The 26,339-nt window shown below is 41.4% G+C and overlaps 1 protein-coding gene across 1 annotated transcript in view; it reads left to right on the top strand.

The window, feature by feature from the left end:
• Window positions 1-26,339, top strand: part of CDC7 (cell division cycle 7) — a 75,512-nt gene that overhangs the window by 46,019 nt on the left and 3,154 nt on the right. The window contains exon 14 of the transcript XR_011142540.1: window positions 20,108-20,225. The gene's annotated coding sequence lies outside the window, so the exon portion shown is untranslated. The remainder of the gene's footprint in view (window positions 1-20,107; window positions 20,226-26,339) is intronic.

The raw sequence follows: 26,339 nt of genomic DNA, 5'->3' as shown, positions 1-26,339 counted from the left end.
AGCTGTGCGCAGGGTTTCCGCATCGACTCCAGCTCTCCTACAGTGCAGTGCCATTGTGCTCTTCAATATTAGCAGTGGCTACTACACACCATCCTAGCCATTAACATTCAGTTTGGCTTTTCTGGAGGAATTTTTATTGATTTCTGTAAAGCATTTTTCTATGACAAGAATGGAAACTCAATTACTCATTCCTTGCACACACAGATACCAGTGTCAGTGGGAATACTAGTTGTACAAGAAATGCAGAATTAGCCTTATAGTTGATTTCTGGGCTGGACAGATTGTTCCAGCTAAGCTTTTCGAGAAGATAATTTCCTTTTGGCTGTGACTGTATGAGAGCTGTGACCTATCAATGAACCCCTCCAACGGGAGAAGGCTCTGGGGAGATAGGCAGGGTGGCATGCTCGTGAAACACAAGGTAGAGTATATGGAGTGGCTGCCCACAGCTGCTGCAAAGAGAGCTGAACTTATTGCAATGTGAAGGGGAGCAGAGCACAACCTCTGTTCTGGATAAAAAGCTACACCAGAGGTCTGGATCAGCCAGCTATATTAGTTGAGTGGATCAACTAGCTCTATCAGTTGAATGGATTACCCAGTTATATAAGCTGAGTGAATCAACTAGCTGTGTAACTGTTCATCTCTGTTTTAATCAAAAGAGTGTAAATGTCTTCCTAAGTTAGTCAGACCAGCTAATAAATCCATATTAATTTAACGGTTGGTTCACATTGCGAACACAGCGTAGTCAAGAAACTCAGCTACAGCACAGTTCACGCAGACCAACTTTAGCCTTATCAAGATCCTGTTGTGATGGATTGGAGCTGCTCTGCAGTCATTTATGAATACTCAATGTTTACACAGCTACTGGGATGTTCATTATATAAACAGATGAGAGGAGGGCAGGGTATGGACTTCACTGGTAGCACTTGATTGCTGATAAGAGACAATTACAGCTGATGGTCTACGCACATCAGGGGTCAGAAGGATTAAAGCAACTTGAAATGGACTTTCTCAAGGAAGGAAAAAAAAAAAAAAGAGAAGAGCATTTGGAAGTAAGGAGAAGGAGCAGACTGACACATCACCATGTTGGAAGTCTACGGGAAGTTAGGTCTGTCTAACATGCCACAAGAGACTTGCAAGCCTTCAGATAAATAACTGTGTTTGTAGACTTCAGTATTCAGCCCTCTCTACATTCCTGGTGCTTTTCTCCTCTTGATGAGTTCAATTATCTGATATTGAGAAGGCTGTTTTACCACTGCCCATTACAGCTTCCAGAAAGATGAATTACACTTTCAGGACTCATTCAGGATACAACAGCTAGGCCTTTGTAAGGGTACACTGAGAATTTTACCTCCAGGGAGGTAAAGGAACTAGCCCAAAAAGCTGCACTCAGGAACCAAGTATCAATTAATTCCTTATTTGTGGCATTTTGTGGGTTTTGTGGACATATTATAATCAGATCAAGATACAGCTATGGCCTCACAGCACATTAGGAGGCCTCTGGAGAGCTGAAGCTATTCTGCACGTTAATATCTTGTATGAATTCCATACCACATGCTCTTCGTAGTTACAACAAATGCCAGGACAACTTTTTATTCACTGTTTTTGAATAAGTTAGACTCTTACAACGGTAAACCAACAGCTGCGTAGAGTTGTGCTGCTACTTCTCCTGCAAAGCCCAAGGACTGTATAAACTGGCTTTTGGGCAGTGGTTTTACAACTGCTTTACGCTAACCTAAGCGCAGGCTGCTAGCAAAAGAGTAGGTTTTATGTCCTCCTCTTCCTTTACCAGTAGCAATGACAGTGCAACCACATGAGTCAATTTGGGGAGCTGATCTGGCTGAAAATTAACTCTTCCTTCCCTTCTGCCCCAGAAGTTTAGTTTGCACATATCTCCTCTGATCTGGTTTGCTAGACAGTCACGTACTTGAAGCCTGGTGCTGGTAAAATGGCAAGAACTGGTACAAGGGAAGGTTTGCCCCACTTGCAGCAGGTGCATTTTGCCCAACAAAAGTGGCAACATTATCATAGTCCGAGTTCCATGGGACTGGTCCAGAAACTGTGCTAGTTTGAGCACCTGATCGCTTCCAACGGGGGAGGAAAGAGGATCTGCTTTTGATTATGAAATTTTGCTCACACTATTATTTTTCCTGACAGAAAAAGAGGTTGTCATTTCAGAACAATCCTGTTCCCATCTCAAGGAGAAGATGGCATATAGAAGCAGGCATGTTTTCAGCTGTTGAGAAAAACAAGCTCACTAGGTGTCTACAAGGGTCCATTTTATCATATATCAGTTCCTGAAATAGGAGATGAGGCATGAAATGTGAAGTCCTCCACAACCTCCCGCACTGGTCTAAACCAAAGGGTATAAGCAATTGCTCTACAAAGGGCTCTGCCAGAAAGGAAGGAAATTGCTTTAAGCTGAGGCTTCTCACCATCAACACTGAGCTTTGCTCATCAGATGGAGAAAGTAGATTAATAAACCATAATGGAGATTAGCTCCCTTCACTGAAATAGGCTATATGCCTTGTTACTAATGTTTGGAGTCTATAAAATCCTTTTGTAGTTCCAGTTCTTTCTGGATACCATGCTAATTGCTGTGATGAAGAATGTATTTATCAGGACATTGCTCCAAACTGCTGTTGCCATCTGTAAATATTTGCACATGTTCCCAGAACTCTGAATGGGCAAATTTCTGACAACCAAAATAAATCAAATCATTTAAGTAAAAAGACTCATAACTCAAGGAAAACAGCTGAAGAAAAATACAAATTCCCACTCTCCCCCAGCAGAGGCTTGAAAGGAAAACGTGCTTGTTTCTGATAATAAGCTCGTACTGAATTCAGTAAAATTTTTCACTCTTAACGCAGAAAAAGCATGCAAAGAGGTTTTAAAGAGACCAAATTGTCAGTAGGCATCTTCAGCACTAGGAAGAAAGGTCTTATAAGATCAGCAGCATGTGGAAGGAGAGTAAGAGCCCTGAGCAGGTAGATTTCACAACTAGCAAGCAGGAAAGGGGCTCAGTTCCTGCAGGAACGATGGGGCTGCTCTTGCTCCCCTGTCCCCTTGGCCTCCTTATCTGCAAGCATCTTCAGAATAATCTCAAACGGTTCAAAAAGAGAGGCATCGCAAATGAAGACTGACCACAGGATTCTAATAACAATTTCACAAGATGCTGGTTACAGGTATCTTATGAGAAGGGAACCTATGCACCTAAGGCCAAAATAATCTCACAGAGATAGTGGAGGAAAAAAACATAAATTAAAAAAAAAAAAAAAAACAAAGCACAAGGCACCATGTTTTAAAGCGCAAATGTTGAAGGTGAAATAGAGCACTAGACCGGTCCCCTTTTTCCTACCTTGGCCAAAAATAAAAAACACACACTTTTTTTCACTGCACTGCGCTAAAGATAGTATCCATTTTAAGAAGTTTACGATTCTCCAAATCGACTCATTTTCAACTGTCTACTGATAGCCTGGACAAAAGCTTTTCCTGACACTCCTCCCATATTTTTAAATTGTATATTTACATATATGTATATACATACACATATATACTTAGTATTAAATCAATACATGAGGATACTAAATTATTGCTCCTGTAATTGTTGGTTACTTTTTCTAGGACAATCATTTTAAAAAATTGCCAAAAAGATACTGCTGGAAAAGCACAAATCTGTTAAGAATTTTAAGTTTACTTGAATATCATACAGTGTCTGTCTATCTTGACCCAAAGTACTCACACATGAGAATTAGTCAGGAATAGTTAAGGTAAATCCTATGCCAATACAAGGAAACATTTTCTCTCTAACATTAACAGGAGTTACACATCTGTACTGAGAGGAGGTTTTATTAGTTTTATTACCCAGAGAGATGACTTCAGCTTGAGAACTCTAAAGAGGGGAAGTCTATGAAGCAATTGTAATCCATTTGCTAATAATCCTGTTCTTTTGAAATACAGTGGTCCACAGGCTCATTGAGTAAGCTTTATTAAAGCAGAAAAATCTGTTTTATTTTAATGTCACAGAATTCCTTTGTACTGTTTTCCGACTCCAGTTTTCACCCACTAAGAGTGTTTCTTCAAAGCAGACCTTCAGGATTTGCCTTTAAGAGTTCAGTCTCGCAGGTTTTTAAGGACTGCATTGTATACCACTGCTTACAGGGAGGATTGTATAGGTTCTACCAAACTCATGAACTGTGCTGTGCAGTTTTAGCACCATCTACAGCACATTATTTATGTACATCCACAGGTGAATAGGACACACGTGATTTATTACCCGATCCAGTGCCCACTGCCGTCAGCTGGAACATTTCACTGACTTTATAGAGCTTTGCACATGGCAATTAAAAGAGGCTTTCAATAAAGAGAAATGTTGCACTCTGTCAGCTTTCATTAGCATTAGCAACTTTAAACTATGAACCCGTTAACATTTGGGAGACCTCAGCATAGCCAAGGGGAGTGGAAGATAAGCCATCGCATTGGACAGATGAGTCTCCTTTTTGAAGATAAATTTACTTCCCCTTAAAATGAAGGGAGAAAGTGTCCCTTACTTTTAAGTTTTTCTAGACACAATCTGCTGGTTTCACACTGTCAAAATTCATGAGCGTGCATTGGTAAGAAGCATCTCTTTCCCAAGAAATGTTCAAAATAAATTTTAGGCAAATACCAGCTTCCCCAAGAGAGCTGCCCAGCATGCACCACAGACAATCCCTGCCCCATGGAGCTCTGCAGTTGAGGTGGGGGGAATCTCGTCTGTTATGTTTAAAAGTTAGTATAGCCAATTCTGAGAGTGCACAGCCACCATACTTCACATGCATGCAAGTTCTGTTTATAAATAAGGCCTCAATTAGCATCCAGACCTTTGTCTATCCAGAGAAAAAACAGGCCTATAAATAAAGATACAATACAACTTCACAGGACTGAATAAAAAAGGGAACAGTAACATCCAATAGCAGTCCACTTTTAAGCTCTATGTAATTTCCATAGGGAACAGAGGGCATTCAGCAAATATCAATGGCTTGACACTGATAATTCTCTCTTTTCCTGTGCATTTAGGGTTAAACTTCTAGCATGAATCAATATCCAGAACATATGCCTCAGATCCACATGATTACTTACACAAAATTCATACTTCCCTACAAATTCCACATCTTTGCATCTATTACGTACAACTTCTCAATGTCAGCTGCACCCTTGAGACCCAAGCAGCATTAAGTTGGCTCATAAAGAAGCATTCCCAGTGCCAGCAAGCTAGTTACAATAAACTGCTGACGAAATGCCTCCACAATATGAAGGAAACATGCTGTGGTAAGAGCAAAAGAAAAGGAATGTCAGGGTGGAAGGTGACTCAATATTTCATCCGTTTCCAGGCCTCACTTTCAGTTAGAACATTTCTTTCTTAAACAAATTCCCTCTGAGATATTTTTGAGTTTAAATTTTTCACTTTTTTAAACTAGTTTTTCAAAATTTTAGGATACAAACAGAGGTGTTCATACAGGGCTCTGGGCACGTATCCCACAGAATTAAAAATTATAGCATCAATTATCCACCTCAGCCCACACCCTCCAAGAGCCAGCACCGAGAATCAGAACGATGGTCCTTGCAGTACACCCAGAAAACTAACAAATCCAGCATCTGGCAGACTCTTAGAGTAGCATATTCCCAATGAGCGAGGCTCGCGCAGAGTACAAGAACGCCCCACTGGCAGCTCCCTCCTGTTTATTTGGGGGAACTCCAGCTCAGACTTCTCTGCCAATCTCTACAGCAGCCTGTCACAGGGGAAGCAGTACTTTCCCTGACAACCGTGTCCCAAACTGTTTAAGGTTTCATATCACAAAACTCAATATAACTATACTGTAAGTTACAATAATTGTAAGTTGTTATAACTACATATGCAACTATATTACAAACTGCTAGAAGTACATGTTATAAAAATTCCATTTAGAAACTATTAGGAAGATAGTGACAGCTCATTGCGCGACGGCTATTGCGGCTCTGTTCAAACGTGCCGGCTGCACCGTCCTGCACTAGCGTCAGCTCCCAGGCAGCCTTGCAGAGCTCTGCCTGGTTAGACTGCTCTCAGGAACCTGACCCTAGCACGACACAGACCTGGACTGTAGCAATTAAGTACATGCTACAGGGAAAAGGCTCTGCTCATTTTCACTGGCACCTTGGGGGGCGGGAAGGGTGGGGAGCAGAGAAAGCATGGCCTCAGTACACTACTTTGGCATCCAGGATCACCCTGGGATTTAACTCCAGGATCAATCCGTAACATTTGCTCTAGAGCAACAGTCCTACTCGTGCTGACAGGCACCAACAAATTTTACTGTCCCTTTCACTCCTTCTCCTATCCACCTGCTTTGTTCAGGAGCACCAGGACCTCTCCCCAGAAGATCGCAATAGTTTTATAAATGTTAATTATTCTTCATTGCTAAGGAAGAGCTATGACCTCCTATTACTGAAAGCTAAAGTGGTAGAAGGGAAGATAAGAGGTTTTTAACAGTTTACTGTAATACTACTGCCATGTACAGCTATACCAGATTGACAATACCGGTTTGTGGGCAGAGTTCGAAAGACAGCTCTGCTTCCCTGACCTACAACACACTAATCCCTGCCAACAGCATAGCCAGAGTGCTGGTAATGCGCATGCCCCAGAGAGCTTGACTAGAAAAATACTGACAGCTATAAATATTCATTAATCTCAGTGGGGTCCGTATATTTATATGAACCTCTCATAGTTTTCAAGGTCTTTGATTCCAGAAAAAAGAATGCATGTTTATTGGAAGTTACTCAAGCAGGCCCCTTTGATCTCACAAAATTAATTAGCTTTTTCTTTTTTCCGATTTTTTTTGTCCTTTTGCAGGATAAACCGCTTTGTTATTTCCTGATAGAAAAAGGTTTTGTTCTCTCTTTCCTTCCTCAATGACAGTTATCCTTTGTGTATATACACCTCAAATCATTTGAGAAACAGGACTGATGCCTCACATCATTCATAAGGGATTTCCACATTAATATTTTTCACCATAAAAACCCAGGAGCGTTAAATAACCAGTTCTAGGTTACCCAAAACGTCAGACAGCACATACGGGAATAAAACTGAAGTCTTCCAAATCACAGAGCTGTTGCTTCCCTCGGACTTTCGAGATTGTTCTTTCCATCAAAGACCTAATTTACCCTATTCAGAAACACTGACTTTGCTTTTCAGAGTCTAAAGGAAATGCACAGCTATTTTGAGCTCATTATACCAAACAGAAGTTTATATTTTGAATTTTCCAATGTATCACAATCTGTACCTTTCTTAATCTAGACCTGCATTCCTGAAACAATCCTGAAATGTGAAAATTCGTGCCTTCACTCTATTTGATCTGTTGTTTGTATGTTCTCCTAGTTTTTCCATTCACCACGCTTATTTTAGCTCTCAGCATTTCAAGGAAGCCAGGAAAGATTACTGTTCTTGGTATCTGGAAAAAATTTCTTCCGACAAACCCCTGGTAGTCTGTTCAGTCTCAGCTTTCTCTCTGTTAGCATCCAGAGCCAGCAGGGCACTCTCCTGCGTCACCTGACTGGCACATGATATATCAGGCCAAGAGCTTTGCAAATTGTTTGCCTTCTTTCCGTGGTTGAAAAATTCACTTTTTCCTAGGAATAAACCAGGTAGTTTCCTTCAGAACCAAATGTTTATAAGTGGCCACTTATTAATAGGTTTTATGCAAACAAAGACAGCTCCACTTGTACTCCTCTCTGGCTTCCTGTCCCTCAAAATATGGTGGCAGTGTTCAAAACAGTTGCTATGTACCCATTGGCCCAGCATGGCTGGTCTGCAAGTTTGTTAGTGTGAAGTAATCATGAAATAAAGGTCAGGAATGTAATAATGACTAAAATATGTAGAATAACCATTATAATCTTTCCAAAGCACTTAAGAACCCCTATTTTGCTGATGTATTTTGACAGCCTTATATTAATGGCAGCTTATATCAGCAGAGAACTTAACCCAAGGAGTCTGTTAGGCAGGGGGACGGGGAGGGGAGAAGGAAATCACCTCCTCCCCCACACTAGCAATTCCTAGCAACAGTTCCTGCACATTAGACTTAATAAATGGGCCGGATTGGAGCAGCAATTGTCTGTTTTATTTTCCTCAGCCATTGAGTAGGGCAGGCCTCCATCAATAATACAAAGACAGAAGAACACTTTAAGATTAAGTACACCTTAAGAAAAAGACCAACTAAGTATAAATTGATCCTTACAAACACAAAGTTGACCATTGTTAATGAAAATCTTTTAGGAAAGAATACGCGAGGAGATGGTAACGGCCTTCACTTATCTGTGAGACATCAGAAAACTACATTCAGGCTAAATAAAGTAGTGATAACATAGCTCTACGTTTAGCAGAAAAAGACAACAGAGGCCACTGCCCAAGGTATAGGCTGATACACGGCAAGGCTTGGACTATTTGAATCTGAACTATTTGGCTTCAGCAGTTTCCTTGGAGACCAAGTGCAAACACAAGGTCTGAGGCACTGACTGGTTGCAGCTGCGCGAGCCTGTGTCTGTGAAAGGAGCCAGAGCGCAAGGAGGAAGCCAGCAGCCAGCAGGAGAAGTAGTGGCACGTGGAGCTGGAGGGGAGCCAAGAGACAGGACTCAGGGCACAGCACTCGCTGAAAAGGCAGACTTGGGTTTCGGAACAAGGAAACTGTCTTTTGCTCATTTCCAGTGTTTGAGGAAAAAGGACATTGTGTACTTTCTGGGGGCAAATAGAGCGAGTTGCATTTCTGCCAAGGACATGAACGCTCCTGCCAGTGTCTGCTGACAGACCAAGCACTGACCAAACATCCCTCAGGCAGGGACAGGAGCAAACAAGCTAGACAGTCCTGGCACCCCTCTCCTCCCCCCAGCTAGGGACATTTGTGAATATGATTATCCTCGTCGGTTCTTTTTTTTGCCAGAAGCAGAAAAAAGCCTATGCGCTTAATCAATTGAGTACTTCAAGCGTAGAGGCTAATAAAGTTTTTCACTGCAAACTGAAGTCACATTTCACTCCGAGTGCTTAGTGTGCTTTGTTCAGCTATTTATTTTCTCTTCAATTTGTTCCTGACCACTTCGTTGGCAGTGAGGTATTTGTGTCTTTTTATTACTTTTACTATTTACATGAAACACAAACCAAACACTTTTTCCACCCTTACTAGCAAAACTGCCCAGTTTTCTGTTTCTCTTGTACTAACGTGGTGTCTGGAGATGTGTCAGCTCTTTCCTTTAGCCTGTAAACAGCCAAGACTTCCTTCCAGATCCATCACCACAGACTGTGTCAGCAAGCTCATACCGGCATATCAACATGATGGAATACCAGTTCCGACCTGACTTGTACCATTTGCCAGCTTTGCTCATGGTTTAACATCCTCGATAACAATAAAAGGTTAAGAACAAGCAACAGACTGCCAATCAATTTTCATATAGGACATTATTCTCTCAAAGAGGATATAAATCAGTAAAGGAGCAAATTAGTAACTGTTAAACTGAGTTTACATATTAAATTGCGTGCTTTCCGGGAGATGTGGCTTTGGAAATAGAGTATCATGGACCGGTCCCACATCCAAAAACTGCTTTTGAAAGGGGAGCAGTGTGGAAAGCTTCATGGCTGACCGAAAAACTGCTGAGCAGAAATGGCACCTGGCTTTACTTTCTGCTGTGTAAAGAGGAAGAGAAAAATGACTGTGATTCAGAGTCTGTTTTAAGCCCATGTTGGCAACTATTGTGATTTTATCACCACTCTTAAATTTTGTCCTGGAGACGCATTTCATTTGAAACCTCAGATTTCATTAGAAAAAGAAAAACTTAACTATGTAGCCATTCTTCCAGAGAAACCTTGGTTAAAACCACTGTAACGGCTATGTAGATAAGAGAGCAGAAATCCATGCCAACTTCAAGCCAGCTACCATGAGTAAGGATAACATCATCTCTTTCCTAGCGCACACTTTGGCATAGGCTTCAAAACCTACTAGAGAAGCAGGTTAAGCAGGTAGCTTGGCCACACTGAGCTTCATGCTGAGCATATCTGTGTTCAAAACATACTGCTACGTAGATGTAGGCTTTCAAAACCCTGCACCAGAGAGCTTCAACAACCTTAACTACACAATCTTTAACTTAATCACATGATTTTTAATAGCTGTTCCTGGAAGGCCTGAAACCTAGCATTAACCTCATGCCATATCCAACAAGATATCAGAGCAAAAAGCAAGGTAATATGGTGGGAAGAAAAAAAAAGCAGGTCAGTAAAAAACGCAGCTGGAAACGAGGGGAAACGAACCACATTAAGAGCAGGAAAAGCTGAGGGAAGCACCAAAAGACAAACAAATGAGAGGGAATTAGTTGCATCTTATTAGTGATATGACAAATGCTCACAGACAATTCAAACAAAAGAACTTTCCTTCCCCAATTATTGTGGCTAATTTGGTTCTGCCAGGCCTCAGAGACAAAGCTGGTGCTGGTTTTGGCTGCTTCACCAACCTAGAAAATGATAACTTTTCCCTGGAGCTGCAGCAAAGAATTCATTTTGAATCACCCCAAGACATCAGAATTTGCTTTCTTGTCAGGTTAAAAACCTTTCATCCTTTCACCCAAACACAGGAGGAGGAAGAGCTGGGTTAGAAGGTACACAGACTATGGCACCCCCTCATACACACGCGGGCCCACCAAAGGAAACAAGTAGTGTACTTTACAGCGCACTCTAAGAGCCTCAGATCTGTGATCTTCTGCAATCTAGTTTACTTTCTAAAGCAGAATAAATTTCATAGTCAACAGGCATAGTATAAAGATTCAGACATCATTGCGTTAGATACTACTATTCTATAATACACCTGTGGTTAAATCACACAAAGCACCAGATGCAGGGGAAGGTTCTTAAAGTGTTGAATAATAACACTTGGCAAAGCCCAGTGTTAGGAGCAAATTGCTGAACAAAACGTACTCTTTCCCATCAGCATTTGATTATAGCAGTTATCTCAGGGACACTACAATGAGAAGCTGCTGTTAGCGCCTTGCTATATCTTAACTGATCTGAGCTGCCTTGTCCAAGGCCAGGTAACATGGCCTGCTAGCCTTGAGTTAACTGTTAACAGCACTATTAAACACACTCTTATCTTATTTGTGTTAGCACACTAGATATAAAAACTGAGTACATAGCCTTGATTTGTATAAATCAACATGCATAAGAATCTTGCAAATTCCAATTAGACCATAACATGCAAACCCTCCAATATAAATTATGAAGTAGATTCCTGAGAACAAGCTCAATGGTTTCAGAATCAATAATCCACAGTACACTGACCGTCGAAACAAAACTGTGTTAAAATTCTTGCATCTCTGAGGGTTTCCCAGCTTTCATTTTCAGCTGTAAACATTCAAAGAAATAATGTTTGAGTTCTTCCTACTACGCCCCACACCCCCAGGAGGAAGCAATATGTAAAGGTTTCCAATAGCTTTGTGAATTCCTTTGGCACTTCCTAATTGAGATCTCCCCTTGCCAAAGAATGAGTATTTTACCTTGTGGTTGTTCTGAAAAATGTGATATGATGTACTAGACATTTTATTAGCATTACATACATAAGTGTATTTTTTTTTATGAGCTTGATTGTGATTCTGTCCCTGGCTGAATGGCTTAGGTTGGTAATCATTTCTGCAAGGATACATGTCAAATAGAGGTACTGAGCACAGCATCACAACGCTGAAATAATACCAGCATCCAGCCTGCTGAAACTGTGGCCGTGGAGAAAGAACTTGCCAAACTGCTCTACCAGAGGGCATTTGCACAGAGCCTGAGAAGGACACAAACTGTGTCCATGGCAAGGAGGTTTGGCAAGAGACTCTGTCAAGTTGGTGAGCTACAGCCAGACTCAATACAGAACAATATAGAAGCTGGCTGCCTGCCTGCCTGCAGAAGTGGCATTTCTTGTCTCATCCTATGTTTTCTCTGTAGTGTACTTGTCCTTAGTAACTGGTACATGATTTAGTCAGGGCTGGATGATCAGCACCTAATCTGTTCATTACCTTGAAAGAATAGAGCGACATAGGATAAACTAAACTCAGAAGTACTGGGATAAATCAGAGCGAATGAAAGGAATTTGTAGCATAAGTCATACCAAAAGAGAAAAGAGTACAGATCCTTGATTGAAGGAAGTGCCTGCCATTCAAACAGGGAGGCTGCAAAAAAGTAGAAACAACGTTCACAGAAATAAATGAAAATTACTGAGGTTACTTAAAGTGTTCTTTAAGTTTAAACACAGTATTTCTTTTCCTGATTGGCTACATCTGAAATGTACACTAATCCTAACCATAAATCACACTCCAACCCTAACCCTTAACACAACCCTACCCCTATATGAATGTCCAAGACCCTCGGCCATAACCCAGAGGAAAAACTAGTCAGGGAAGTACTCGAGGTTAGGCCAAACGCTTCCTTTGGCAGCCCTTTCACAGTGCAACTCCACTTGAAGCTCAAGGGATTTCCTTTCTACTAAGATTTTACACTAAGTCTAAGCTTAAAATTAACCCTTAACCTCACACCCTGGTGGTAGCCTGGTTCCTCTGAGCCACAGCTAGGTGTCTAGGTGTCTGGATCAGCCCATGGCTAGAGTTTGGGTCAGGAATAGGGTTAGGAAAACAAAAACCATTCGCCCCTTTCAACTTGTTCCTCTGGCCGATGACTGGGGGCTGTTGGTTAGAAGCTCAGCCCACTGCCAGGGTTAGGACTCAGGGTCAGGTCAGTGTTTGCCTGTGTTTTATCTCTCTGCTAACTCTAACCTCAAGTCTAATACTAGGCATGGCCTGGGTCTTTTTCCACATTTGCCAGTCATGGCCTAGCATAACAAATTATCAGGGCAAAGCCCTTGTGCAGCCCAACTCTTCCTCTGGCTGCCACTTTCCACTGCGGCTCCACCTGGAGCTCTTGGTTTTTTCCATCTTCTTAACCTAACCATAACCCTAGGTTTGGTCTTAGCTACATCCTCCAAGACCAAAGGAGCTTTTTCAAAAACTGATTCTTCACACTCTCTTCCACTTCATAATTAGTCTTGCCAAGCCCTGCCGTGAGCACGTAGTCCTTGCTAATCTTGAGTGAGCTCTAACAACTCTGGGAGCTATCCTGGCCCTGACTATAGGCTCTGTTTCCTGTCTTGACTACCTGGCAAAGAAAGGAGAAATCAGAACATCAGTTCATTCACAATGATAGACCACCTGGTCTGCTAGCATTACAAGCTGTAGGCACAGAACTGTTATTGTAAATGATACTCATGGCCATTTTCTTGTCTTAGTATTTTATGAAGTTAGAGCTAAAATATAGATGCTGTACTATTTGAATGCATTGAGCTGCTTCCCTCTGGCAACCCCCACTTTGGACTTCTGTTTTTGATGCCGGGCTACAGCTCCAGAGAATAAACAGCCCTGGAACGCCATGCTGCTTGCCAGAGTCCTAATATAGGGAAGGAAAGTGGGTAAGATGGTGTTTCTGTGTAACATCAGACTACTTGAACATGGAACGGGAACAAACAATGCTGTTACACTGCCAAAAACTGCAGACCTGTAGACACTGAAATAGTTAAGGCAGCTGATAAAAACTTCTTGAAGAGAAACTAACACAAACTTTTAACTTCAAAAGTGAAAAAAGGGACCAGCTGGCACAAACGGCACCTTTTAAGTTGGGAAGATGTAGTCAAGAATCCCTGGGGGCTAGATGCATTTTGTAACAGAACACCTGCAAGAGCAATACGCAGCCAAGGGAGACTGGGGATAGAAAGAGAAAGGGATGATGATAGAAATCTTGCTCGTCAATCTCACCACTTTCAGGAAATATTACAATATCACATACCAAAGTGCCTGGGTTGTTTTTCTTGCGTTATCACTTTATTTTCCATAGTGTTTAATAATGAATCACCCTGGTTCATGGAACCATTTAACATCTTTAGAGAATCTCTCTTACAAAAGATTCCCTAAGAGCACCTTGTAAACTGCTAACAGAAGTTATATAACACTGATTGTGTATGTAAGTGCAGTGATAGAGTTAATCTGACAGATTAATTTCTCAGATTAATTGTTCCTCGAGATCTACCATAAAACAATATCTACCAGCCCTGAACAGTGGGCAAAACATTAAGGAAACAGTGGCCGAGGGGACACAGCTGTTCCGACCTCTTGCAATTCCATCAATATCAAGAAGTTGGTGGGTAGAGTTAGGGCACTGGTAGTTTAAAAACCATCTATTGCCTTAACGAGCCAGTTGTCACTAAAGCAGATGCTGTGCTAGGTTACTTTCCATTGTACAACAAATGTATCTAGGCAAGGTCAGGCCATTGCACAACACTGTCTGCATAAGGAGGGAAGAATTAGTTTTTCCAGACTTGGAACTGTATCAGAGACAGTGCAGATACATCCGCAGCTGGTTCTTTTTGGACCGCGCATTGCTATGAGTGAGCACTGAGCAGCAAGTGATTTGGTTCGTGTTTGTTGGTGGAACTTAGAGCAGACCAAGACACTATAGTCATATAAAAAGTACCTCAGACACAATTACAGCTTGGCCTTTAAAAAAATAACACACAGATTTAGTCATCTTAAAGAGCTTAAGTAACAATAAATAAATATAGCAATGGCAATCCTTGGCTACATTTTCCTTATTGATATCTACAGATATATCTGATTTTACCTCAAACTTTCAGCCAGCACTGTATACCAAGTCCCTTGTTTTTTATTAAGGCCAAGATCATATTGTAAATTAACCAAGTTCAGGCTGCGTTTGAATCACCCTTCGTCACTGTCCTCCTTTTTCAAACATGATGATCTTAGACTGCCTTTGCATGCCTGTGCCAAAACTAACAAATCCTAGATACTTCCTAAGCATTTCAGTATGAATCAGTGTTCTTGATCCTGCTCCTTTTAGAAATATGAAAAAGTTTACTGAATAAACGCATTTTAATATAGCTTCCCAGTTGCAATATGTAAGAAATGTAGTTGTTATGGAAAAACCCATTTGTATTTTCCTGTATTAATTTCTTTCCTCTATTTACCTTTTCTCTTAAAACCTCATTCAATAATCCAGGGTTGCTTAGATAAACAACTAGGCATATCCAAAAGAAACAACAGTAAGAGTCAAAGAAAATCCTTAGGTCAGCAACATGTTAAAATGTGCTTGTTTCAAACCACCAATATTTTAAACAAGCTAACATTTCTTAGATCTCAGCACTAGTAACACACTTGTTTAAAATTGCACTCTTTCCTTACTGAGTTAGCAAAGTATTTCATTTTCTATATATTAGCATTGTGTACCTCTATCAGAAAGCCAGTTCTCATTTATGCTTTAAAGTTAAACTATCACAAGTTCACCCTTCCATCATTTGAAGTCAATGAGAAACCATCTGCATAGGCCCCAGTTCTTTACTAATAAATCTACAGCAAAACTCTCATAACTCAAATTAGTATTTGTAACCCTATTGGAATTACTTTGGCTGCTGAAAAGCAAAGAATAGTCAGCACCAGCTGTATTGCTTCCCATTCGGCCTGTCAGATTATTTCTGCATTTCTCCTGATGAACAATGACCCCAGACTGCTCAGTCCCCATTTAGTTCTCAGGCATTAGGGCACAGTGCCGTTCTTTTGCAATACTCCTGGGGAATTCTTAGGAGTTTTGTTTTAAATATCAAGAAAGCACACATTTATATGTGTAGTATGAACACTGAAATAATATAAAAACACAGAAAAATGGGCCCACTCCTCAGCCCAAGAATTGGCCTCCACTCTGGGAAGACAAGCTCAGTATCCAAGTCGCGCTTTCATCTCATAACTACGAGGAGGGGAAGAGCCAGAGGCCCTGCTCAGCGTTGTGTACTTTGGTCTTCTCCCTCTCTCTCTCTCTCTCACTGTAAACAGCCACACAGCAACACCCCACTGCTTTCTGTACCTCATCTCCCAAATCCTCAGCTGTCATAATAATACCAAAGGATCCCTCACGGAAGCAAGAGTAGCATTAACTGACTCCACGGTCTTGCTTTTCTCCTTTCTTCTCCTCACTAACTTGCCACAGATGCATACAGACCTTCCACTGTGGATTTAAGCCTGGGTCCTGCAGAACAGAGTATAAACAGAATGACATTTATTGTGGCATTTTCATTGTTAATTGCAAGTAAAAAAGAAATGAACAGAAAATTCAGCCATAACCCAAACTCCTACTCCATAAGAAAAATCAGTTTTTGCTACAGACTTCAGAAGAAGTCATCCTGACACACACTTTTTGTTCTTACTGAGGATTTTTAAACAGATATTTCACCTACCTTAACATGCATGTTTTTCCCCAGCTAAGCTTGCCCTCAAACGTCAAGCCATTCCTCTTTCTCCTAGCAAAGAAGGCATATCTTTTTCCCCCCTCAGTCTTAAGTGAAAATAAATGAATGCAGTACTTATCTGAGATTCTGTTTACTCTTATACATCAACATTGCATAAGGTCTGTAAATACTTTCCATATGTTAGCTAAAGCAACACCTCCATTTTAGCATCTGTAAGGTCTATCCACACAATCTTTGGACTTAGCATTAACATGTTACTTCTGACAAAGGTTAAATATACACAGTTCAAGGTCCCTTTTTTCTACCCTTAGAGTACAGCTTTACTCTAACAGGCAAAATCATATACCTCAGTAATTCTAGGGTAGAAGGCTTTGTTTCAAAAATAAAAGCTCAGCACATTCATTTTTTTAAGTTGTCCTACCCTCGCTTGCCAAACTCAGAATAGGTTCTAACACCACAGGTAGCTTCTTCCTTTCTCATGCTCCTTTACCAGCAAAGTCTCCTCCTCAACAGTCACGCCTGCGCCACACAATGGGCAAAGCCTCACGATGCACAAGTGTAGGCAGTAGGCCTGTTAATTTCCATGTAATACCCCCCCCTCCCTGCCCCAGCTGAGCTGGGGAAATAACCAGTGTTCAATTTTGCTAGTTGTAATGGCAACAGAAGGCTCATAGGAGAAATCCAAATTAAGTAATTCAAAAATGAAACACTTTTTTTGGCATCAAAACCTGAATCAATTCAGTGAGCAAATCTGATGAGGAAAAAGACCATTAGAATAATTTTATGTAATCCTATTCCAACACCAAAATCACCATTCGAATGAAGTAATCTGGTCTCACTTCTGGAGAGAGTTCTATCTCTACATACAGGTTGCTGTATGGGGCAGATCTCTGCGGACAATAAATGATGTTCTTATTGTCATGATCAAAAATGAAAGAGAGATTTCTGAATATAACATCTGTGTAAACAGCTACTCTAAGGGAAACATGAATGTTACTGCATACTCTGTACAAAAGAGTTAATTAGAATGAAAAACTCATGGAACAGATACTGTTGTGCCTACGGACTAAACTTATAAACGGACTTCTGTTAGGATAATATTTGGACGACAACACTGTAGGAAGGTACTTCATACAATCCCAAACACCCATAAATTGCAATACATCAGATGTTCTGATTTTAACTAGTCTTTCTTTTGCACTCCACCTTTTCTTTCCTTGGTAATTATTTTACTCATCTCCCTTATAACCCATATGTCAAGCTGGATGCACAGATGGGAAAATGTCTTCCTCTGCAAGTGATGTCATCCTCAGGCTGAGAATAAGATGGGAGGAGTTCTCTGAAAAGTTAAAATAGGAATCCCTTAGAGAGTTTACTGAAGAAAACTCCAAAGCCCTCTGCAATGATGTAGCCTTCTTTTTTTTTTTCCCCTTTCACCCCTCTGCACCCAAGCAACAAGGAATGAGTCACCTCCATAACGCATCCAGCATCCCCTAATCAGATCCCGCAAATTAAGTCTCTGAAAATGCAATGTGTTTAACATTGTATTCCAAGAAATCTCCACAACATTTTGGGTTGTCCCTTGCCCTTTCTTCCAGTTTCTCACCCTAATTTCAAAGAATTCACCATGGACAAAGCACACATGCCCTGTAAAACTACTGGCCATAACATTTTCACTATGGAAAACTCCTGTTCGTTTGAATGTACTTGCTTTCAACTCTGAATTGAGTGTATAGTAGGAAGAAATCCAAATTGAGACGAGAGTAAGATCGCCCGTGCTAGGCCTCACGATAGCGGTGCATCTGTGAGTGTGGCTGTGTGACAGGAGAGAGGCTACAGCCTGTGGCTCCTTTGAGCCTGAGACTCCTCACTGAAGTCTCTTTCCACCTGCTTTGTCCCCAGATGCCAAATGCACCCACACAGTAAATTTACTGTCTGGCACAGGATATCCTAGAGCAGGAAAAATACAGTTGCTGCACAACTGTATACACCGCAGCCTGCTACAGCAGCAGGGGAACACGGGCAAGAGTCCAACAAACACTGAGGCTCAAGGGCACCCCCTCAGTTCCTACCAAGATGAGAGCACCGCAGTGCAAAGCTGCACAAAAGGAAAGGCAGATTTTGCCATCATGTGGTCAGCCTTTCTGTAGACAAAGGTTAGGGAAAGAAAACAGAGTACAAAAAGGGGAAACTCTTTATCCAAATTATAGAGTAGATCAAGCTTAGGACGGGAACCAGGTCTCACAGTTCCCAATCTGGTGGTCAACCTCAGACCAAACACTGGGAAGAGCAGTGCTGACCCTCAGCCACATTGCAGGGACTGCTCTGCAGTTGTCACCCAGACCTGTAAATCGGAGGGTACTTGGCACACAATGTCCCATTGGATGGTGTGATTCATCCAGCCCTGTTGTTACAACATGTATCCTTTCAGCATGAGTAAGGGTTAAATAGATTAGCTTCAGTGGAAGTGCAGGATCCAGTGTACTTCAATATCCTTTAATCATTTATGACAATTATTAGAGTCATTCCCTTGGTACTAACCTAAAAATCAACTTTATTAAGCTGGGATATTTTCTATGTCTATCATCTACAGAACATTCTTCTACACAAGAGCAAAAAGCTGTGTTAAAAAACATAGGGTATGGTATTCACTGCTCAGAGCCAAAGTAGTCTCAGAACATGCAATTAGTTTTGAAATAGAAAGTCAACAAAACACAGTTGTTTTAGGTTTACTGTGGACAACGATGTTTCCTCACCATATGAAACCCTTTGTGGTGCCTCTCATTCCTTGGAGCGTTAGCTTAGAGCCTGACATTGAATACTTGCGCAGATTCATTCTTCTACAAATTATGCCTGTTGTGACAGACACGCTATATTGTAAATACACCAGATGCTAACTGGGAACAGATCTGATAAGAGGAAGAATTGCCTCTTGCATCTTAGATACTCTCCTTTAATGTAGTTTACGTATTTACAAGTGCATAGTATTTCAAAATAAAAAAAGTCAGCTTTGTCAATAAAGCGCTTGCTCTCATAAAATAGCAGCTCCTGAATTCCACTTCTTCATACATACATCTTTTATTAATGATAAACCTGCCTCAGTTACCTCTAATTCATGGTGTTATTTGCAGTTCGAAACAGGACTGAATATTTCACTGTTTTACCTCTAGAGATATCCTGGAGAAAAGGAATTAACAATAGGAAGAAGAACTCCCATACTTTAAAAATTTAGGGAAACTTTCTTGATGGAATGCTTTCAAAATTTAGTGGAGGATTACAATTTTTTGCATTGGGCAGAAATGTGCCTTTCAGCAAGAAAAGTAAGAAAACACTTACTGCAGAGTCTTTTAATCTTTAACATTTTTACTTCAGATTACTGAAGTAGTCAAACTAGAACAGAAACTTCCCCTCTCAGAATTTGAGCTCTCAGATGTGCATCATCTTTGTAGCAGTAAAGTGGATGTGAAAGCCTTATCTGAAGGAAAGGAGAGGCAGAGAAAAGTTAATTGCCTTGACAGGGTTACTGGCAGAGCTGAGAATACAGTTTGGTTCCCTTGGCATAGAAGGCTGGGCTCTCCACTTCCCTATACTGTGCAGAAGGGTTTATATCTGTCCTTAGGAAGTAAAATGTTATCATATTTGAATGGCATTTTGGCCAGCAAATGTCATTCTTCAGACCTGATACCTAAATGAAACAGAGCAGATAAGAGCCCCCCAAAAGCGCTTAGAGTAGATTGTATGAATCTCAAGTAATATAATAAAAAGATCTCCTCTGCATTTTCTGTTTCCAGATGTCAGAATCTGACTCATTCTGACAAAAAAATTGGAAGACGCATCACAGAAATGAGCGCTACTTCTCTGCTATAAAATCTACATCAGACTTCCAGCTGTCTCAAACATACAGGCAAGGTGACCTAAATAAATGTTTTGTGTGTATGATTTACAATACATGAACCATTTATTCAAAAGGTTGTTCCACTGTACTGCAGTACCTGGGCTACGCAGAACTAACAAAAACTAACAAGAAATATGCTACTAAGAATTATTTGTTGCTATCGGTATTTAAAAAGAAGGTAAACAAGCAGCTTTTATTGCAAAGTGAACCCGGACTGTGAGAGAAGGACGATACATAAACAGATATGAACAGTAGAAGACAATTGTTCAGTTGATCTATAGGAAAGAGATTTGTGTGTGAAATTCCCACTAGAGCTCAGACAAACTCTGCACAAAAGCCCCTGTGCACTGATGGGAAAACAGACCCGTAATATTAGATACCCCTTATCCCATACCAACAGGCAATACAATTTCAGTTCTCTGGGATTTGCTTGTTCAAATCGATCTGATAGGAATGTCAAAGAAAAACCACTGCCACAGAAAGGCAAAGTCAGAGTAATGTTTTCCTTACTTACCATCACCAGTGAAAGGTTTTTACTCTCTCCATACCACAGTGATTAAAAAAAAAAAAAAGCATTTATTTATAAGATCTATATGCTAGCTTTGATCAACCAATCTTGCTCAAGAAAAGAGAACAAGAATCATTCTATTGAAACATAGGCAAACTTTCACTTTTTTTTTTTTTTTTAAACTCTCCAGTAATGTGTTTGTAATATTCAATGAAATCATCTAATATTATAAAGTTCCTTTAGAAAAGTAAAACAAAGGTATAAATTTTCCTCACCTAGGTGAGGCATAGAGGCATAAAGTGGTGTTATGTAATTTAATAAAGCAATTTCAAACAGGCTTAGTTTTTAGTATGAGAAATTATCAGGAAAAAATCCAAAGTCCTAGGGAAAATCCCAGATTTTCCCATGAAAGCTTGTTTAAATCACACATTGTATAAGCCCTTTGTCAAGTGTCATATGATGTCTGTATCTGTGCAGTCAAACCTAAGAAAGATGAGAAATTCACAGAACATCTCTACAGTAACTTAGGCCTGTACAATGAATTACACAGAGTATGTTGAAAATATAGCCCTTAGTACATGAAGGGTGGTTTCTTTAAATTTGATGACTGATAAAGAACTGCTGAAATTCCTCTACAATGTTTTTAGCAACCGTGCAACAGCTTCACACGTCTGTATTTATAGAACTGGACAATAATTCATTTCCACATACTTAAGGTCTTCTCCAAAAGACTTCAACACAACCAACATATTTAGCCAATATAGCTTTCTTTTTTTCTTCTTTCTTACTACTCGTTTAAGAACAGTGTGTAATTTTACTATTTTGGTTGCTATTCCAAGGCATTTAATGAGTCCTGAATGTAAGGTGCAGCATACATGCTAGCTATGCCAGACATATTTCTTTAAGAGTAAAGACCTCATGCCATGGACCAGTTAACTTAGCCAGCCACATGCAACTGCTTTGTCTCATGTGAGATCACCTAATTTACAAACTCACTTTGCTTCTAGAAAACAAAGGTAAAAGTGTCAGGACAGAGATGAGTTTGTTTTTCAAAAGAGTATGCTAAGAGGTGTGAGAGGACACCACTTGATGCAGGAAGGGCCAAGAGCTTAAGAGAAAAAGAGAAAGAAACTCTCCTGAAAGCATGGATCAAAGAACCAGTGTTTGAGCCGCACTGGTAAGTGGACGTAATCATATTTTGTGTTAACTAGCTCAATCTCAGGCAGAGTGTGGACAGACTTTAAAGTAGTTGCCAGTTAAAAACATCTGGAAACAAGCTATGTGAAATGAGTGCATAATGGGTGGGATAGTTACAGCTGATTCATGGATGACTAATGCTAGCATTTTCCCTTAGAAGCCTAACCACAACCTTGCTGAGAAAGAGACACAAACGCAGCAGTGGCCCATTGACTGCTAGCACAGTTGTCAGGAATGATTCTGCCAGCAGCCTGAAAAACATTTGGTTTTACAAGTTCAGAAGTGATAACACCTGGACAAATGCAGCCCTGTCCTCAGCACATTAGCAGTATTTCTGTCCATTTCTGAAAGGGGCACAAACACTGCTTGCCCGAGAAAGGCATGTCAAAGACATCATGGTGTACTTGGGCTGGGCAAGGCCACAAGCACAATTCAGCGAATGAAGCCAGATCTCAGGTGTGGTCCTCTGTGTGTTGTGATCAGGTACAGATCTACCAAAGACTTTGCAGGGTCAGATGAAGCCCGTTAAGCTTTGCTTTAGAATAACTCTGTGACTAATTAACACATTATTCATATATCTGCATGTATAGAGCCCAGCTTTAACTTTCATTGGGGTTTTTATATTAAAATCTACACAACTCATGGCAGTCAGAACAGCTCTAGTACATTGACACTTAACACACCACAGTTGGAACATACACATTTTAAAAGAATACAACATTTTGCAGTGGCTAATCCAGGACGTGAGCCTTCTTCATTTAAATGGGACCACTAAGACCAGCACTGAGTTGTCAAAACTTCAGCTGGAAATGTGAGCTTTTAACTCTAATCAGAGATGTGGAAAAGACTTTACTGCTGAAGAGTGAAAGTCAGATGTTTGCAGAAAGTGTGTAGAACTAAGGTTCTAAGAAGTATGACTTGAGAGACTGGGGAATAATTCCTGTTTTGAATAAAATTTTAAAGAGGGAGGGAAGAGCTGGGGTTCAAGGAGTCATCTGTGGATCCAAAGAAGTATGTTGGAAGCTGTTCAAAGTGGCTGCTTGCCAGATTATATTTCTGTTATTCAGTGCTAAAGAACAGCTTATACACTTGAGAGAATCTCTGCTGGTATAAACAGATACAATTTGACTAAAGCCAAATGAGCTGGATTAGACCAGCTGAGAATCTGGCCCTTAGTTCCCTCTAAAAATGAAATATAGACTCTGAACAACAACAAGCTCTATCTATTTTTCTTCAAATGTGGCACTGAGTCTGGATACTGGAAGCGCCTCCATTTTTATACACTGGTTTCTTACAATGTTGTGAGAAATTTTTTTTAAGCTTTGTAAGGAGGAGGCAACACTTCATTTATCCCACATAGGGACAGAGGCTGCATACCTGCACGACTGTGAGCCTGATCCCCTCTAGCCTCCTTCCACGCAGCTATTACCTTCAAAAAGCTTACATCATAGTCTTTTTACACTGGAACCACCAGCACAAACAAGCCCTGAGAATTTGTTAGTTCATTCCCCTTAAACTACCTGATTTTTTTTTTTTTTTTTTTTTTTTTTTAAGATCCACTCCTTACACTGAGCAATGCAGTTCAGAGAAGATGGACATCCAGATTCATCCCAGCTAACTTCAGGTGCTCATTTTGGAATAGAGTTGCTCTAAGCTCTCTCCACCCCCCACACAGGCAAGGTGTGCCGAGTCAGCCTCAAGGGGTGCTCGTCTCTCCCAGTGACCACCTAGGAAGCACAGGGGATGGCTCCCCTAGCTTCTGGGGCTAGCTGAAGACAATATAAACCTTTAAGATTTTGAAAGTGAGCACAACAAAGAGTCATAGCTTTCTGATGTAAAAAAGGTAATTAGCGGGAGCACTGGTTTGCATACTCTAATCTGCACTATTCATATCCACATGCATTTGTCCTTTATGAAAGGCATCGGTACTTTCCTTTTTTTAAGCTCTCCCTTCACTAGATGGGACGATGTATTTTTGTATATCCATGTGCATAAGTTCTTGAAAACATAAATGCATGACTGCCTCACTTTGTGGTATCACGTGTTGTCCCCACTCAATTAAAAAAAAAAAGCTATAAAAATATAGCAGAGTTCCACATAATACTATTTGCTACTACTCAGTAAAACAGTAATTAAGTTTTCTTGCAGCTTCCAAAAGAGAAAATAGCAAGCTTGTTCTTGGTTCATGGTTATTTGACCAGATACTGACTAAGAAGTATTCACTTTACAAGTATGAGGCCTGATTTTCAACATGCTGTATTTTTAGCCTATGATGTAATTTTTATTTAAGCTTTTCATTTTTTTCCTGTGAATAAAAGAACACCACCACAAATGAAAGTTTACAAAAGGCAGCAACAGACCAATCTTCTGGAATTAGCTTAGCATAACCCTACTACTGCTATTAAAACTTAGTTTTAAGCCAGACAACAAAAGGAATTGTACTCATCTTGCCATAGCCAGATTTCTGAAATTCCCAATATAGTTACGACGACCCCAGGGGGTTATCCCATAACGCAGGTGATGGTAACAACCGTGAGTTGGAGAAGTTACTCTTTATATACACACTATTTTATTCCAGAAGTTACGTAGGCCCCAAGGAGACATGAGAAAGTCCAGGCAGCCAGTCCAGCAAAAGCTAGGCCAGGTTTATTAGACTCTTGTTGTCTAACATCTAGTAAAACATGACTTACTTCAGGGGCACGCTTTAAGGATACGCATTTGAGGGAAGTCACCGAAAACTGAAACAAACAGTGCCAGTAAAAACACGGGCATACATACTCTGGCTTTGTGATGATACCAGGAGCGTCACCAGTACACGCTTTCCAGTACAATCATGCCTCAAGCCTCCCAGACCAAGCTAACGCTCTCTGCTTGTGCTGCAGTACTGCTAATCACAGCATCTTTGTCAAATAACTTGACAATAACCTCATCATGGTAACCCCTCCTTTTTCCATCCTTAATTAAGGACACCCCTGCCACTCACCTTCAGATTGATGGCACCGCTGGCTTCATCTATGTAAAATAAAATATATATTTATGTATTTTCATATATAAGAAGTGTACTGTCACCTTCCTGTTCACATAAGTGTTCGTATCATCCTAGTACCAGCTCCTGCCTCTCTCTACTTACAGCCTTCTCTGCGTTCAGCACCTTCATCACTTGCTACTTCCAGAAGTACGCTTCTTCCACGCTGCCCTGTACACTGCAGCTACCTGATAAAGACATTTTGTGGTTTCTGAAATGTTTAATCTGAGCGCTGAGATCCAAGCACCACCTTTAGGCCTGTTTCCACTTGTAACAAGAGCATGGGAAGGTCTGCTTTCCCCAACCTGCTCTGCAAGGGTCTAGGAACTGCTTTCCTGGGAGCTGGTTTTCACCCCAGGCAGAGCAGGGGCCGTGACCGGTCCCCACGTGGCAGTCTAGTCAGATGGTAGTTTAACCACCAGGCTAAAAAATGTGAGCTCCCCCTCCTTCCCCATCAACACCCAGGTGTGCCTTTCAGCAACAGCAATGTTTAATTTCATAAAAAACATTCAGAACAGCTCCACTTGGCCCTTCACACACTCCCACTTCTCATAGGCAGACTGTCACATTTGTCCTCTTTCACATCTCTTCTTGACACCCACTTCTCCTGCCTAGCCGTTACCAAGCGCTGCAATTTATTCCCCACGAGAGTCCCTCCCCCAGCACTTGCCTGTGCTGGCAGGCTCATCTGCTCTCTTATTTTTCCCAAGCTCTGTTGCAAAACTTTTTTGAGACAGTAGCTCTGCCCTTACTCTCACCTGTCAAACAGAAAACCTGCGTCTCCTTCCTCCAGAGGCTTCTTGTGCTGCGCACCCAGCCCACGCACCACCCGCAGCCCCCCTCACAGAGCCCCAGCTGCACCAGGCAGCCTGCCCCCCCCAGGGACCCCCGCTCACTCCCCAGGCAGGTTTGGGGGCTCACCACCCCAGGCACAACCACAGAGTAACACACTGCCATTTGGAGTCTGCCAGCAGCCAACCTGCTGCCATTTTGAGCTGCTGGATGAGCTATGTCCCTCCCCCCCCCCGCCCCCCCAGAACCTTCCGGCAAGGCCCTGCATTGCCCCAGGGAAAGGCTGACCTGCTTCCCCCCTCTCTCCAGGCACCTGCCTGCCCTCCTCCACACAACACCTCAGCCTCGTAGCCCTCACAATACCAGAGCAACACTGTAGCTTGGGAGCTGCCACTTCTGCCTTCCACCCCTTTCCGCAGAGCCCCCTTCTTTTCCCCGCTTGCTTTGCAGGCCGTTAGCAGAGATGCACGACACCTGCAGCAAACGGCTCCTCTCCTCAGCCCACCTGGCCTCCCCTTCCACGTGTAAGTGCCAAACGTGCTCTGGTCACCGCCGCTCAACAGCCAAGGTGCCCTGCTACGCCCCAGCAGGAAAGGAAGAAAGTGA

This window comes from Struthio camelus, chromosome 8 (genome assembly GCF_040807025.1).
Source record: "Struthio camelus isolate bStrCam1 chromosome 8, bStrCam1.hap1, whole genome shotgun sequence".
In the NCBI taxonomy this organism is placed as follows: domain Eukaryota; kingdom Metazoa; phylum Chordata; class Aves; order Struthioniformes; family Struthionidae; genus Struthio; species Struthio camelus.
This window is presented reverse-complemented; position numbering and strand designations above follow the sequence as displayed.